This window comes from Engystomops pustulosus, chromosome 2 (assembly GCF_040894005.1).
Source record: "Engystomops pustulosus chromosome 2, aEngPut4.maternal, whole genome shotgun sequence".
In the NCBI taxonomy this organism is placed as follows: Eukaryota; Metazoa; Chordata; class Amphibia; order Anura; family Leptodactylidae; genus Engystomops; species Engystomops pustulosus.
In genome coordinates, this window is record NC_092412.1 from 177,086,456 (window position 1) to 177,105,305 (window position 18,850).

Below are 18,850 nucleotides of genomic sequence, written 5' to 3' on the forward strand. Positions count from 1 at the left end.
TTAAATTAAAATTTTTATTGATTATTTATTTTTTGTGTTTTTTAAACTGTTTTTTATTTTTACTGTAATGCTGCATGAAAAACTGATTATCTGACCACTTGTTCATACTAATGCACTGCAATAACCATGTATTGCAATGCATTAGAAGTGCCAGTCTATACCCTTGCATAGGCTGACAGGCAGACTGCTCAATCCAGCCAAGGGCTCTGCCTCGGACAGATGCGGGGACCTTCATTAGGCATCGCAGGGTGCCGATAGGAACTGTTCACTGTTAGTCCCCTGTGCAGAACTTAGGCTAGTCCAGCGGGTTTCTCCATCAGCCTACCCTAAGGCCACTTAGTGACTGACGGAGAAATCCTCATGGGTGGTCACTAAGTAGTTATTTCATATTAACATGCTGTCCAATTCCTTCTGATCCTCCTTGAGATGGTTCTACTCCTTCATTCTGCTGTGTTTAATTAAGCTGAATGAACTTGTTTAGGAAAGTCACAAACCTGTCTATGGTCTTCTTAAGACCTTCTTAAACTTTGTAGTGTCATCAGCCATCTTCATTTGTGTAGTCTGTTGGGGAAGCAGCATCTCAGCTAGGGAGAGGATCAGACTGGACAACCTGATTAGGAAAGCCAGCTCTGTCCTGAGCGGGCGGTCCTTTTGACACAGTGCAGGTGGTAGCTGAGAGGAGGACACTGTGTAAGTTGAAATCTATTCTGGAGAATAGCTCCCATCCCATGCATGTGACTGTAGTGGCATTGGGGAGCACCTTCAGTGACTGACTACTTCACCCCAAGTGTGAGAGGGAGCATTATCGTAAAGTCATTCCTCCCCGCTGTGATTAGGCTGTTCAACAAACAAGGCCCAAACAGAAGTAAGCTGTGGCAAACTGCCGATCATTGCTTGTATTTTTTTTCTTGTCTTTTTATCTCTTTTTTTCTTTTTCTTCATTCTTATTGTTCTGTCATTGTTTGTACTGTACTCTCTGTATTCTCTTTGCTGTTGTAACGCTGTGCATTTCCCCACTGTGGGACTAATAAAGGATTATTTTATCTCTTTTCTTATATTATATAAGACCTCACAGATTGTCAGAGCACATAAGAATCACAAGGTCTAAGTAACTGACCAAGGAGCTCATAGACAGAATTGAGGCAAGGCACAGATCTGGCCAAGGTTATAAAATAATTTCTGCTGCACTCAAGGTTCCTAAGGTTCCATAATCCTTAAATGGAATAAGTTTTGGACAACCACAACTATTCCTCAACATGGCTGTCCAGCCAAATAAAGCAATTGTGGGAGAAGAGCCTTGGTGAGAGAGGTAAAGAAAGAACCCCAAGATCATTGTGGCTGAGCTCCAGAGATGCAGTAGGAAGATGAGAGAAAGTTCCACAAAGTCAACTTTCACTGCAGCCCTCCTCTAGTTGGGGCTATATGGTGGAGTGTGCCAACGGAAGCCTCTCCTCTTTTCTATGAGAAAAGAGGGATGTGTATATGTAATAAATATACAGGCAGTCCCCGGGTTACATACAAGATAGGGTCTGGAGGTTTGTTCTTAAGTTGAATTTGTATGTAAGTCGAAACTGTATATTTTATAATGGAAGTTCTAGACAATTTTTTTTCTTTTGCCCCAGTGACAATTGGAGTTTCAAAATTTTTGGTGTAATTGGACCAAGAATTATCAATAAAGCTTCATTACAGACATCTTACAGCTGATCATTGCAGTCTGGGACTATAGTAAAGCATCCAGATAGCTTCACCAGAGGTCACAGTGGGCAGAGGGGTCCGTCTGTAACTATGGGTTGTCTGTAAGTCGGGTGTCCTTAAGTAGGGGACCGCCTGTATAATGTATTGAGCAAAATGATAAACTATATAAAATAATTTAAAAATTGTTTGCACAGAGATCTGGTTGTAGAGGCAATACAAGTTGCAGACATGAAATAATGATAATCTGTACGGTAAAGACATGCTGCTATTAATTTCTGCAAACAATAAAATACCATAACGATAAAATGCTGAATAACTAACACATGACCACTAAGTTACCAGATGATGTCCAAGTGATGGATCACAAAGGTTTTATCGGGAGTAATAATAAAGCAAAAAGATCTGCCTTATATACTTTTGGTGGTCTCGGCATCATTCTACAGTATTTGTTTTTAACCCCATAGCGCAATAAGACGTACCTGTATGTTTTATTGCGCATGGGGTAGTATGCAGAGGGCTCACGGGCTGAGAACTCTTCATACTCGCCAGGTGCTTGCTTCACAATGCCCCTGTCGAAAGAGTGTTAACCCTTTCACCGCCACCGGCAAAGCTGCCGGTGGCATTAACGAGCCAGTGGCATTAACGAGCCGGCGGCGCCACCATCTTGGCTCCGATCATCGCTCCCCGTGACGTCATTGGGGAGCGGCGATCTGTTGCCATGACAGCCTCAGATCACACAAAGATCCGAGGCGATCTGCACATTGTAATAGATGGTGTGCAAAATCCCCATATACTGCCATATTGTAGTATGGTAGTATATGGTAGGATCAATCAGACAACCTAGGGTTAAAGTACCCTAGGGAGTCTGAAAAATAGTATACTTCAAATAGAAATTCAAATAGAAATAATAAAAAAAAAATTATATTAAAAAAACCTAAAAATTCAAATCACCCCCTTTCCCTAGAACTGATGTAAATATAATAAACAGTAAAAATCATAAACACATTAGGTATCGCAGTGTCTGAAAATGCCCGATCTATCAAGATATAATGACGGTTTTTCACTGCATTTAACCCCATAACGGAAAATCGTGCCTAAAGTCGCAAATGGCATTTTTTTGCCATTTTGAAAAATATTAAAAATTCAATAAAAAGTGATCAAAAGGTTGTACAATCCTAAAAATAATAAAATTTAAAACATAATTAAAAGTCGCAAAAAATGACACCACCCACAGCTCCATTCACCAAAGTATGAAAAAGTTATTAGCGCATGAAGAGAGCAAAATGAAGATTTTTTTTTTTTTGTACAGGAGGTTTTAATTCTTTTGTAAATGTATGAAAACATTAAAAAACCTATACAAATTTGGTATCCATGTGATCGTATTGACCCAATGAATGAAGTAGACATGTAATTTAGGGCGCAGAGTGAAAGACGTGAAATCCAAGCCCACAAGAAAACGTCGCAAATGCGTTCTTTCACCATTTTCACTGCGTTCAGAATTTTTTTTCCCACTTCCCAGTATATGGTATAGAAAATTAAATACCATCACTATCAAGTGCAATTTTTTACGAAGAAAACAAGCCATCACACAGCTCTCTACATGGAAAAATCAAAAAGTTATAGATTTTTGAAGGTCGGGAGTGAAAAATAAAGACGCAAAAACGAAAAAGGGGTTCTTAAGGGGTAAAAGGGGGAATCACATGAGAAATTGGTAAAATCATTATAACCTTACAGTTACGCTTTAAATTTAATATAAGTGATAAAAAAAAAACATTTGTACGTGTATATCACCATAAACATAACTAATAAGTGATTGACTAAAAAAGTGCTCACTGATGAGAATTATAAATTGAGTTACGAAATTAAAAATATTTATTGTTTGCACATAGTCCATATATCATCTTGTCCACTTGTTCATAAAACACAATTCTACTACTTCCAACCCAAAGATAGAAGAGGGGAAAGAAGAGTCCAATTTTAGTGTCCAATTTTATTTGGACATTTCTTTATCTTCCTTTCTTCTAGCTATCTAGCTATATACTGAGGGAGCATGTGCTAGGGCTATCTATCTATAATCTGAGAGGGGCGTATTCTAGGGCTATCTATTTGTATACTGAGGGGGGAATTATCTGTGGCTGTCCATATACTTAGGGGGACTGTGCTGGGGCTATCTATCTATATAATGAGGGGGGCATGTGCTGGGGCTATCTATCTATATACTGAGGTGTAAATACAAAGGAAAAAAAGGCAGCACACCGGATTGTACAATCTGGTGTGCTGCCTTTTTTTCCTTTGTATCTATAACTGAAGGACCTGATGCCCGTCCCTCATAGGCGTGCACCCGCTTTTTATTTTTGTTTACCCATTGTCTGTTTTGTGCTGCTTGGATCTTTTCTTACTGTATATACTAAGGGGGGCATGTGCTGGGGCATGTCTCAAATATCTATCAAATGTGTCTATCTATGTTTATCTATGTCTATGTCTAATTATGTGTCAAATGTCTATATATATACTGAGAGGGACATGTGATGGGGCTATCTATATACAGGTTGTGGGAATGTCGGGTCCGCTCATCTCTGTATATAATAGAAAACTCATGTTTTTTTTGGGGGGAGCCCCAAAATTCCTCTTGGCAGCACTGCTTCTACACCAATTCAATCCTGAGCATTCATTTAAACCCTTTGTGAACATTTTTCCCAGTTTGTACATCTATATAGTTTCTAATTACGTACACTAATTTATTAGCAAAATCCCCACCACCAAATTCCGCAATCCCGGTTGTAATTTAGCAATACCTTTAAATCTGAAACCCCTTTGATTGCTCTGGTGCTGGATCTTAAAATGTCTTAATGTCTTAAAATGTAAGGTTTTAGTTACATGGCCCATTTTTTCACATCTGACATGTGTCACTATAAGTGGCTATAACTTTGGAATTCATATCCAACTGATTTACACATTGTTTTCTTGTGACTCATTGCACTCCTTACTTGTTGTAAATTTGGATGATATGTGTTGTGTTTATTTATGAATAATGGATATTTGGTGAAAACTCTAAAAAATTCAGGAAATTTAAAAATGTCAACTTTTCCAACACATTTGGGTGGATTTATAAACACACTTGCGCCACAATTCTGGTGGTTTTTCACCAAAACACTGTCTGAAATGCCTATCACCACAGTTATCAAGGCTTTTAGAACTTTTTTGGGCACTTTCCCGACTTGGTCGATTATGGGGGCGTGGTCTTCTGGAGATGGGTGTGGTCTGGCGAGAAGGGGGTGTGGCTTAGAATTTTTGGGGGTATTTTTCTCATCTTCGTAAATACCGCAAAAACAATCTTTTGAGGGACCAGTTCAGCTTTCAAATGACTAATAGTAGGTCTAAATAATAGTAATATCACATTTTTGTCAATATCCCTGTAACTGAATTAACCCATAGAATAAGATAACATGTTTATAAGGCTATGCTCTGAACACCCAAAAAAAAGAGTAAAAAATCCAGCACAGAATTGATGCTTTTCTACTCCTGCCCTCAAAAAAAGTTTGTAAATTTTCAACAATTTTCAAACAATTTCAACCCCAAAATGGTAACACTAGAAAAAGCATCTCATCTTGCAAAAAAAAATGCCGTCATATGCCCAATAACGAAAAAGCTAAAATTTTATAGCCTACAAAAGGGGCCAATGAGGAAACAAAAATCTTGGCAGTCGCGGGGCTTCCCTTACGCACCTCACTGTGAGCCCATAAAACAAGTAACTGCTACATGTGGGGAGTCTCTGTACATGGGAAAAATTGCATAACAAATTTTGGGTTTTCTCTTTTGGAAATGTATAAATTTTAGGACTAAATGAACGTATTTTTCTGATAGTTTGAGGGGTCCAGATTTGAAAATGTTATATATTTAAAATTTAATTAAAAACAGTAATTATCCCCAAAATAGTCAATTCCGAAAATAGAGTAAACCAATATTTAATTTGTAAGCCAGGTGACATCAAAATAAATTATCCAAACATCTCAAAAATTATGAAAATGTAAAGTAGACATATGGGAAAAGTTAACCAGCAACTAATTTAGGTGTTAAAACTACCGGTATATGCCTGAAAACGTGATGATTTTAAATTTTAAAAATGGCAAATTTTTCAAAAAATTCATAATCTTTTCTTTTTTTCTAATAAATAAACACAAAACGTATCAGGCAAAATTTACCACTTAAATGAAGTACAACATGTGAGGAAAAAGCAACCTCATAATCGCTTTGATAAGTAACAGTGTTCAAAAGTTATAACATATATATCGACGCAAGTCACAATCCAAAAAATGGGGCTGAGTACAAAATGGCCGCGTCCTGAAGGGGTTAATACATGTGAACCAGACAGAGATATTTTGAATAACATTACTATGTGATGCAATTAGAAGGTCCCTTTCACACATCTACCTCCTCTCGTATCTTACTTCTGATCGGTGATTTAGACTGTATAGCTATAGTGTGTGTTATATTCTGATTTAATAATGTGTTGCTGATTCAATGTATAATTTTTGCATATAATCTGTGGCCAAGATGACCTGTTGGACAGAATCTTTGCATATGTAATAAACACACTTAAAGAAACGGTGTGTTGTGATCTATGGAAGACTGGGAAATTTATTTTCCACAAAAATGGCCAAAGATAGATACATCTTAGAAATATAGGGACACCATCCACATCTGTAACCTCAGTGCACACAATTCCCTCTGCTCTTCCCACTGATATGACTGTATTTTACAATGATCCAAGTGCTATGGCTGCATTGTTTGTTTCTGCAATTTATAATGGTTATTATTTCCTTTGTGGGTATCCACCACAGTCCTGGGTAACCTCAGATTCCTGTGACTGGTTCTAATGACGTAAAAGCTACTTCTGCTGACCGGTAGGTTTGTGGTGGACATGAGGTGACTCTTGCATGCATTATAGTTCCTTTATTTGTAAAGCAACATCTGTTAGCAATAATGTTCAGACATAAGTGTGAGAGTAAAAGCACAGATACACTATGGGTTAAAATGTCATCCTCCCACAGCAGCTGCAGAAGGAATTTTATTCTTTTTTTGCTAATATTCACCACATGTGAACAGAGAATATCATTTAGCAAGTACGTGAAATTTAGATATCTTAAATGCTTAGTTTTTGTTGGGATATTTACTTAATGTACTATAAGCAATCTCAGGTTTATTATTTCATTTTCCTTATCATCCTCAAACCTGCTAGTATTTGCACAGGTGAATCACTGCTTTATTCACCCTTAATGGTAAATGTATGTCATATTGGCACTATATGGCATAATAGGTAACTGAGCAAAAAAAATAAAAATGTAGTTAAACCAATTCTGTTGAAAATTACTGCAGATGTCCTCTAGTTGTGCTGCTCCAATTCATGTAGAACAATATGTTGTAATGCGGAGATTGCGACAAGCATTTTTATTGACATGATTGTAGTGAATCATTCTACTGCTTAAGATCTATTGTATGTACCTTGCTGGGTTGGCAAAATATCATGGATACTTTTTTGCAGGGGATAATAGCCTTTGGCCATTCTCTGTTGATGTAAAATCTGTGCTTATGCTACTTTTAGTGAAACAGTGGAGAAAGATGCAATGTAGCAACATAGTGAAGTTACTTCAAATACCCTTGTATGTGGATAGTCTGCTGTGCAAAACTCTATTTATAACTATTCAGGATTTTCAGGGCAATCACTGACATGTGCATGATAAGATAGCATTGTCTTAAGGTTGTACAATAATGTTTGGTTTGGAGGTATAGATGAGATAAGGGGTGATACATAATTTTTAAAAGAATATTGTGGCATATGTTTATATTTTATGCTGTCAAGGTTAAGGTTCTTGACAGCAAGCCATTATTTTGCATCCAGCTAGACTATCCTGCATAATGAAAACAGGCTGTTGGGGGGGGGGGGGAGGGGTCCAATAAAGAATTCATGGGGATACAGAGTGCTTATTCAACCTTCCACTCCATACAGAGAGGTATGCGGTATTCTGTTCTCAATGATTGGTGAGGCTTCCATGTTCTATGTTGTGTTGGATCAACTCCTTCATCATGGGAAGTAAATAAAGCCTGTGTTTATTAGAAAAATCCTTCTGCTTTTCTGACTTTTCACCTGCCAATTTCACAAACAGACCACAAAACTATTGTTACATAAAATGGAAGTGTTGCAAGTCAGTCTCTTTCTACTGTAGTACTAAAAGTAATAAATATTGTCGATTCATTATAATTCAGAGCGTATTCAGAAACTTAATTCAGCATTTATCACTCTAAGAAATATAACTACATGACCTCTTTAAAAATAAATATTTTTGGTAAACTGTCTGGGAATGTAATGAATTGTTTGCATCGCTCTTCCTTTATAACCTGCACATCCTCTCAAAAGTTGCTGTCTTCTTTTATTCATAGGGAAAAGAGGCCCAGAATAGCATGCTCCATACTACATATATAGGTTTAGGTGGTTTAGGACTTTCGAACATACTGGATTATTACTAAAGATTACTAAGAATTGCTAGAAAGGAGTTACTGGAAGGTAAATATACTCAGATTTCCACAACGCACAATTTGCCCTAGATAGTGTAACCCCCAATTAAATATTTAAGATGGTTATCCTTGATATAGATCTCAACCATTCAAATACCACGGGACTCACTAATAGTACCTGGCCTATTGGAATGTAAAACTCTGCAACTATTTGAAGCACTTACTCAGACATATCCCTCAAGAAGTTTTTCAAATATTTAATGACTGAACATACAGTCCAGACAAATAGCCCCTGCAAGGTTAAAGTAAACCACGATTTCTTCACTTTGTGGTCTAAGCTGCTTAGCTTGACCAGAAGTCATAAACCCACGTACCTGCTATTGGGAGATGAGGTTAACTTCAAAACATCATTAATCATCACCTTTTTTGGCATTGGTGGCAGACTTGGGAAAACCCTTCTCCAGCCTTGAATGGCAACACATGTAATCATTGTTAAAACATTTCATTGTACTGCCTATAATGAATCTGCAGTGAAAACTTCTCTGAGATGGTACTTTCCCCCTCATTGATATATACACATATATTATATTCTCAGGTCCCTTCTGCCTTTGCTGAAGGGGTTGTGGCATAAGGGGAGTAATTAATTGTATCATAATTGGCAAATTTTTTCTAGAATTGTGATTTTCCGTTCTGACCACATGCCTGGAGTGGTCATCTCTGGGGGACATTCAGCAGAAGGGGTTTATGGAGCAGAAGAGAATTTTTCCGCAAATATAAGAGGCCAGTTTTTCTCGCAATGTTTTTTCGGCCTGTGGATGTACCTTCTTTGCAAGGGATGCCTGATTGATAAAGTGTCCCCTCAGTGTGGCCTTATGGGCACACCACCATGTGGTGGAGTCTACCTCCCTATTCTTGTTCTTCTGAAAGTATTCGTCTAGAGCTTCTTTGGTGTTGGTGGAATATTTTGGGTGGTGCAAAATATGTGTGTCCAGGCGCCAAATGGTGTTCATGTTTGGAGGGGTGCCCCTCATTAACTGAAAGAGCCACTGGTGGATGGTCCGACCATGTTATGTTTCCAATGGAGGCCACTGAAACATGACCCAGTAGTGAGCGACTTACTAAAAGTTAGTCTATTCTAGTGTAACTATTGTGGGAGTTGGAGTAAAAGGTGAAGTTGCGTTCCATTGGGTGACGTATCCTCCAGATGTCATAGAGTGGGTACCTAGAGTTGCTATTGGCAAAAGGCATAAGTTCTCTAACTACAGTGTTAGAAGTAGAATCTATGGATGGCCAAATTCTGTGGTTGAACTCTGATACCATAATTAAGTGCCACTGTTGGACCTTATCCACTTATTTCAGGAGAAAGACATGTTGCCTGGTATTATATAATGAAACAACTGTATAACATTTGTTATTAAGCATGCCCACTAGTATGATTGATAAAGCATCCTTTGGGGTCTGACACCTGATAAGTGATTTGAACCGCTACTTTATCCTTAATTGCCACAGGCACCCCTCCTTTCTTTTTTTTTTGAAGGTGCATGGTAAACCTTTTGTTTTTGAGCCGAAAGGTATCCCCCTCATTCAGTTTAGTCTCCTGTAGGCCGATGATGTCTGCTTTAGCTTTACGGGCCTCACTCCATAACGTCAATCTTTTACATGGGACATTAAGCCCATTGGCTTTGATTAATGTTATTTTAGGTACCATCTGGTATTCCATGTTGTGTGATAACCAGCTGCATTTTTGTGGTATATTAAGCCACAGCTCCCCGGACTAGTCTGTGGCTTACCCCCTCTCCTTCCCTTCCTCCCCACAAGGTTGTAGTACCTAGATTTGCCATGTATGTAACCGAGAGAAAAATTAACACAATAACATAGAAATGTCTAACAGTGAACAACAGTTGGGCCAAATAACCCTGAGTTTTTATTGTGAAAGATCAGTCGGGACCAGATCAGCTAGGATCGGTGATGGCGTGCCATTGTGGTCAAGTCAAAGTCAGCCCCAAAAGAACAAATAATCAAGATCTATATGATCAGAACAACAAGTGTGATCTCATCCAATTCTTAACATGCCCCCTCCATATATGTACATTTTTACGTTATGTAGACCATATTTTCTTTGTTTGGGAATGACTCAAAGTTTTATTACTTATCTCAATAACACAAATGACATGAATATGCAGGAAAAGTATTAGATGTTTGGGATGTAAAGGTTAGGGAGAAAGATGGAGGCTTGTGTACTGAAGGGTAAAGAAAGCCGACAGCCATGAACTCCCTTCTGCACCTTAACAGTTTTCATCCTACTCATATAAAAGATATCCAGTTTTTGTGCTTGAAAAAGTTTAAAGAGAACCCATCAGGCAAAATAACCCCCTAAACTAAATATATTTTCATTAACTGCCATTAGAGAGCATTGCCTCTATCCCTTCATTGTCCCTCTACATGCCTGTAAAGCTAAACAATGAGGTCCTAAAGCTGTATGCAAATGACCTGTGAAATGTCCAATGAGTCATTAGCATATTCAAGCTGTCCGGCTTATTCGTGAGTGGGAGAGATACAACAGCTCCAGGCAGCCATCTTATAGCAGAACAGGTCAGGTACTTGTGTAGCTGATGTCTGTGTCTCACACATGTGTATTAGGAGGATGCAGCATGTCAGCAGATGCAGCACACACACTAGCAATGCTTTACTATACATTACACACAGATATGTGCACGGGGAGGAGATGGGAGGGGTAACTGGGGTGACATCACTGCCTCTGACCATGTGACCAGACTCATTTACATAATAAAGAAAAGTTGATTTTGCAATGATTAATGTATTAATTGACTAGATAAAGGCTGGGGTGGATCCTTGTGAGCTCCAACAGGTAGTGACAGGACAAGTGACACAGACCTGATGCCAGGTGTCCTTAATAATAATTGATTGACCTTCCAGTGAGGGTGCTGTCACACGTCGCGTTTACTGCATGCGTTTAAAAACGCATTGCTACAGCTGAAGGGGTATTTCCCTAATTAAACAGCTGTTAACGCATTGTTAACGCATGCGTTAACATCGCGGTTAACGCATGCGGTTGTTAACGCATGCGTTAACCGCGATGTTAACGCATGCGTTTTGTAAACGCTAGCGTTAACAGCTGTTTAATTAGGGAAATAGCCCTTCAGCTGTAGCAATGCGTTTTTAAACGCATGCAGTAAACGCGACGTGTGACAGCACCCTGACAGGCTAAGGAATTAGCCATTCACCTATGTAATCAATACTATCCAAATAAGGTAAATGTAGATGCTCTTAGAAGAGCTACACAAGTCCCCAGATTGAGGTTATTAACTTCAAGAGAAGGTACCTAGAATAAGGACAGTGAAAGGAGATTTGCTTTCACATTAGACTATAATCCACATGAAGGAATGATCTGTAGTGCTATTCTTAAGCATTGGAGTCCGCTTTGTCAAGAAACGAAACTTGCAGATATAACCCAACATATAACCATTTGATCACATACAGAAGGTGCCCCACATTATTTGCATAAACTTTCAAGTTAGTGGGTTTAGAGACCATTTGGGTGCCACATAATGAGACCAGAAATTATTTTATCTAAAAATAATTGAAAAGGGTCTTTTAGGTACAGAATTCCCAGATCTCCCTGAATCTATAGTCCGTAATGTCTGCAAAGTGAAATAAACCTTTCGCATGTCAAGGTTTGGACATCTGTTCAGTAAGACTTATAGGTAAACCCAGAATTTATAAAAAGGAAGTACAGGCGGTCCCCTACTTAAGAACACTCGACTTACATACAACCCCTAGTTACAAACGGACCATTGGATATTGGTAATTTATTGTGCTTTAGTCCTAGACTACAATGATCAGCTATAACAGTTATCACAGGTGTCTGTAATGAAGCTTTATTGTTAATCCTGATTCTTATGACAACCCAACAATTTTAAAATCCAATTGTCACAGAGACCAAAAAAGTTCTGGCTGGGATTACAATGATAAAATATACAGTTCCGATTTACATACAAACCCAACTTAAGCACAAACCTACAGACCCTATCTTTTATGTAACCCGGGGACTGCCTGTAATGGGAAATGAATTAGACTGTAAGGGGAAATGAGAAACACAGTACCTCCACACTGCTCTCGTATGTGTCATGGGGCCTAGGAGTTGGGAAGGTGGAGGGTTAAAGGCCGTGGCCCAAAGCAAGGTGTTGAGTTGGATTGGGGTGCTCCACAGCTTCTCTATTTCCATCCACTTGACATAAAGAGTGGACCATGCCGGGAGACACCGCAAGTGCATTGCCCAGTAGTACTTCAGAATATCTGGCACTGCTAACCCTTCTCTCTCGTGGTAATGTCAGTTATTGTCGGGAAAGTTGATGACGTTTATGCTCCCAGATGAAACATAACAGGTAAGCCTGCAGTGCCTGCAATGCCCACAAAGCAACAAATCAATAAAACTTTAGTTTTGTTCAAATTGACCCTGTATCCAGGCATCCTCCCATAATAATCTATGGAGGTTAGGGAGAGTGGGATGAGGCTGCGTAAGAGTTAATAAAACTTTGTCAGCAAAAAGGCATATTAATTCCTTTATCCCTGACATGCACCCCTTGTATGTCTTTTGATAATATATTAGCTGCCACCAAAGGTTCAATGCATAGCACAAACAACAATGGGGAGGGCAGCCCTATCTCGTATCATTTTTAATCTTAAACTGTAGGGAGTGGGCATGGGGCAATTTAATAGAGGCCAATGGGTGAGAGTAGAGGCTTTGGATAGCTGTAAGAAAAGGACCCCAGAATCATCTCTAGGGTGCGGAAAAGGAACAGTCAAATGCCTTCTCTGCAACCCGCCTTTCCGCCTATCTGATTAACTGCATTAACTATTTCTAGGGTGTGCCTTGTATTGTCCACTTCCTGCCTACCCATTACAAAACCCACCTGATCTTTATTGATCAGTTGAGGTAGCCAATGCTTAAGCCTCTTGGTCTGTGATTACCACTGCTATTGGCCTCTAATTGGCACTGTGCAGAGGATCTCTTCCTGGTTTAGGGATGAGGGTGATCAGGGAATTGGACAAGTTTCATGGGACCAATTTCCCTTCCAAAAAAGTTATTTTATAGGGCCGTCAAATATGGGATGAGCAAGGATTGTTATGTTTGATAGTAAAGGTAAGCCAAGCTTTTAGGTCCGGGGGCCTGTCCTGTAAGTAGTTCCCACAGAGTTTCCGCAAGCTCCTCTGCATTAGTTGGGGCGTTAAGAGCCAGCAGAGCCTCTGGAGGGAGTTGGGGCAAAAGGCAGTATGTTAGGAATGCATCTATCTGGGCATTTCACTGTTCTGGGTCCTGAGGCAAGGCAGTTGGATGATTATACAATTGGGGTTAGGATGTGTGAAACTGTTTGGAGATTTCTCATATAATCTCACATAAGTGTGTGTTTACAAAGAGTATTGGCATTTGTCTTGCTGAGTCCTCTAGCATTTGCAACACCAATAGAATATGGGCTTTATTGCCCATTTAATAGCATTTTTATCTATAGTAGAGTTGGAGCTTTTCAGTATGTAACATCAGAAGTTCTTTCAAACTTGTCCTAGTTTCAATGACCCGCTTAAACAAGGACTGAGAGGGAGAGGTAGCAAGTGCCTTTTCCAACATCTTTTCTCAGTTAGTTTCACTTTTACCAAGATCTCCTGCTGTTCTCTATCCCTCTTAACCTCTGAGGCTTTGGAGATCCAGTGGCCCCTTATCATTTTATGAGATAACCACAAGGCTGGGAGGAATATCTTGCCTTCATTGGCCTAAAAGGAGTCTTTTATAACTGAGGCAAATGCATCCCACTGCACTGTTTTTTGAGAGGGGTGCCCTGCAGAGTACCATGGATTATTTCAAATATCCCTTTGCTATCTAGTATCACTGCTAGCACTTGAAGAGGTGATCTCTAAAGGCCTGAAAATCTTCCCTTGGCAAAATCACAGGACCTGTGTCAAAATGTGGACTATATCTGAACCTTGCGCTTTCATTTCTAATAGTGATAATTACCTCTTGCAAGGAGAGTTAAGGCCCTTCACATTTAATGTTAATACCCTAACCATCTATAAGTAAGAAGGACAACACTCCCAGGTAGTAGGTACCAGGTAGAATACAGTGAGAAACATAGGCCTTGATGCTCCCGCTAGGGAGAAGGGTGCCATTGTGGTATACACAGAGATCTCCACCTGTAGGGCAGCATTAAGAAGAGGGAGGGTAGGAGAAAAAAGACCAAGACAAATCAGAACTATACAACCTATCTCAAGTGATCTGTCCATAGCATGGGAGTACCAGATCAACAAGTGTGGCAATGTTTTAGAGAATGCACCCTCAGTAAAAATTGGGAAATGAGCCTCCACTGCCGGGGATATCTGGTGGTGCCTCCAACAAAGAAAAAACAAAATGACACAATAAGAGTCTGGAGGGAGATAGATAAACCTGTAACAAACAAGCTCAAAATACTAATACCATCCTCCTGGACACCTTGGGGGATATTTATCATACGCTGGCGCTCGTGATAGCCCCGCCGCTGCAAGTTCGCAGCCCGATACATCAAGAGGCTTCAGCCGTATGAAAAGTTGCCAGCAGCAGCGAGTGCGCAGGCGCGGGGACAGTAACGCCCCGCGCCGGCCCACTCCCGGCCGGCCACGCCCTCCACTCGGCCGGCTGCGCCCCCCCCTTCACGCCCCTTCACGCCCCACTGGCGTGAAGGTGGCGGATTGGGGCAAATAATCTCAAAAGCTAGCAATAAGCTAGCATTTGCGATTATTTCAGAGCCTTTCAGAGCCACTGGCGTCGCGCAGAGGTCCTGATAAATATGCCCCCTTGTCTAAGAGATAAAGATTACACTACAGTCCCTCGCCATAGATAGAAAGTTATATCAGAGCAGTGTAATAGGTGGCTCCAGACATCCGTTGAGTCAGACTGTCAAACGGTTCAGTCAGGAATAGTTTCTCACACCGCAGGGTCTGAGGAGGAGCCATGGGAAGAAGGACTTTATCTCTTCTTGCCCACCAGGCTCCAAAGGCATTGAGGCAGGAAGTTGTGGAGTAATCTTCCAGTCTTGGAGGTCTGGAACTTGTAGGTCAAGTGTCTTGAAGTAGAAATGAAGGTCAAAGTGTGACTGCAGTGGGAAGGTCTGTCCATTGCGGATAGCCAGCAATACAAATGAAAAACCCCAGCAATAAGGAATGTTATTGTCTCGTAGTAAAAAGCGGCTTCAACTGGCACCTTTTGTGGAGGGTTATCTAGGATAGTTCTGCAAAGATTTGTACTGGTGTTCCATTCCCTCACACCTGTGAAGATTTCCTAGATTTCAACATGATTTGTTTTAACTCATAGTCCGCCAGATAATATCTCTGGGTCTTGTTGCCGTACCAAGAGGGCCAAGAGCACTATGCGCTCTGTTAAATTTAATTCTATGAATGGGTGGATCTTCTAAAATTTTGTTGAATAGCAACTACAAGAGTGCTTTAACGTACAGCTGGACACAGGACTTTTTTTCTTGAGACTGCTTTTCCTGCTCCTCCATGTCACAGAGCTGCACAGCTCTCAGGAAGAGAGGCTACCTTAATTTTAGTCTCATGCTCTATTTTCAGAATTAAAAATGCTAAGCTATCTTTCAAGAGTGGATCCAGCAGTGTGGCCACCTAGTTTCCGGCACTGTTGAGTATGGGGATGATAGAGCCGACAATGACGTTATCAGCAATGACCATTTTGGTGGCATACTGGAAGCAGTTCCGCACTGAACAAATGTCCCTCATGGATGTCCAGTCATTGGTGGTAATGTGCTGCTGGTCAGTACTTTGATTCTCCTGGGCATTCTGGAGCTGGAATTCCACAATTGCCTGCTGCTGACTCTTTTCAGCATATGTAAAGTGGAATTACTCCTAGGTTGTACATCACATATGAGGCGATCAGTGGCCAGACCAAAGTTTGACTGCATTGCAGTTATGCAAGCAGCTGCAGAGTATGAATACCAAAAAAGCAAACACATGGAAAGCACTTTAAGCAGCAGCTCCAGTAGGTCTGTACTGTAGAGTTAACCAGGAATCACAGCACCCCCAAGTCGAGCACAAGCTCAATACATAGGACGCATGTCAACTTGGCTTTGCCGAAAGCGGCTACAAGCCTCCAGCCATTGTCGCATACCACCTTGCTGAGCTTGAGGTTCAGCTGCAGCAACCATCTTTCTTCTCCTAGACCAGTCCACATCTCCGGGGTAATATATGGTCTTCCGCTTAGACACGCGTTTAATCATGGCCTGCTGCCGTTTTCCCATGGATTTTCTAAAAGTGGAGCTTTGCTCATTGTGCTCACTGGATGAGGAAGCAGGTGAGGAGTACGCTGAGTAGGAGGAAGAGACAACTATTAATATCTGGCAATTCTTGAGGGGGTTCAGAATGTGAGCCACAGCGTCTCCTGCCTTGGGACCCGCCACCACTACATTAGCCCAGTGGGCAGTTAAAGAGATGCAACGTTCTTGCTTATGCTTACTCGTCCACTTGTCAGTGAGGTGTACTTCGACACTACTTGCTGGGAAAAGTAGTGCCGGCTGGGAACTTCATACTTTGGGCCAGCTGCCACAATCAGATCTGTAAAGGGATCCGTCTCTACCGGCCTGAATAGGGACATTTTAAAGAACAGCAATTTAGAAATGAAACTAATTAAGGACCTGAGGTAATGCTTATAATGGGTCAAACTTTTGCTTTCTATCCATGATTTGGGGGATGGAGAGCTGAACGGATGGTGTGGACAGAGTTGGTGATGGTGGTGCTGCTGGTACTGGTGGTTTTCTCATTGTAAAAGACAATACTGTGACAACACCTTTACCATCAAGATATTACTGGATGCTAGTCACTGACAACAAGACTTATGCTACAAGTATAAAAGTACAATATTCTCTGATAAGATTTTTATTAACTACTTATAAAATCCAGGAGTATGCTCAAAAATAAAAAGATAGAGAAAATAGCGCTACCTTGCACACGATTACTTTTCGTAAATTTAGGAAGTCGGGAATAAGGTATACTAACCTTCTTCATTTGTGCTTACTAAGAGGCACAACTCTGAAATAAAGCCTGTGTGATCGCAGCCTCTTCTTTCTCCTGTGGTGTATGTGGCCTCAGGGGTGTGTAGTAGCGATAAATGAACCTACAGCCATGGCCATAAGTTTTGAGAATGATACAAATGTTAATTTTTACAAAGTCTGTTGCATCAGGTTTTATAATGGCAATTTGCATATACTCCAGAATGTTATAAAGAGTGATCAGCTTAACATCAATTAATTGCAAAGTTAATATTAGCCTAGAAAATTAACTTTTTCCCCCAAAACACATTTCAACTTCATTGCAGGCCTGCCTTAAAAGAAGCAGGTAACATCCTTTCAGTGATTGCTCCATTAACACAGGTGTGGGTGTTGATGAGGACATGGCTTGAGATCAATCTGTCATGATTAAGTAAGAATCACACCGCAAGGATGTCGCAGGGTGAGTTCGCCACCACTTACCTAGTATGACAGCTAGCGCCAAGCCTGGTTTTGGTTGCACGGTTGCTGGACAGGTACTGACATAATAACCAGCCTTACTTACACTATGGAGCCCATGGAAGCTGTTGTTAGTACAGAGTCTGGCTAACATGGTTCAGAATCTGTCTGAAAGTGTGCAGCAGCAGGAACAGCGCCTCCCTTTGAATTCAGGTCAGTCTGTGTATGAGCCTAAAGTTAAGCTTTCTGATCTCTCCTTCAGGGAGAGTTGCAAGCTGTATTTCCACCTTAGGTTCCAGTCTTCTGGTAATGATGCCCAGAAGGTAGGCATCATCATGGCACTCCTTTGTGGAAGCCCTCCTCCCAACCTCTATGGGAATGGTGAAGGTCCTGTGGCCCCTCATAAAAGGGGGGGGGGTACTGAAACATCCGTGCCTAAACGTCGCTCTATCCGCAGTTGGCAGAACAGATGGCGTTAATTTGTGTGTGGCTTAGTGTTTGTGTTTGGATTAACTGAGCCACACCCTGCTCCTTGCATTTCAGCCTTGCCCAGCAAGGGTTACTAGCCTGATGAACAGTTTCCCCAGTGTGCTGCTGGAGGCATGTCCAGGAACGGCTTTATATACCTGCCTACTCCCATCAGACCTGACTAGTTATTTTAAGTCTTACCTGTGTATCTAGTGCTCTTGCTATCTTGTTTGGTATTCTCTGTTTTGTATCCGATTCTGTGCCCTTGCAGCCATCTTGGTTTTGACCCAGTTTCTTTGTCTCTGCTTGTCTACCTGTATCTGGACCTGACCTGTATATAACCCGCTTGATCTTGACCTGACCTGTATATAACCCGCTTGATCTTGACCTGATATGTGTATAACCTGCCTGAAGACCTGTATATAACGTTGTTTGTCCCTCAGTATCGTTTACCTCCTAGTGTTATCCCGCTTTCCCTGTCTCAGACCTGTGTTAGTATTCTGTGCACCAGTGTGAACACTGGTCTATTCCTGTATTCCCGTTACCTGTCCACCTCACCATACAGCAGCTGCCAGACAAAGTAAGTCTTCCTGTCATCTTGTAGGGTCACTCAGGGACTGTCAGGTAGGTTCCTGATAGTGGGTTCACCCTTATCAGGGCAGTTCATCTGC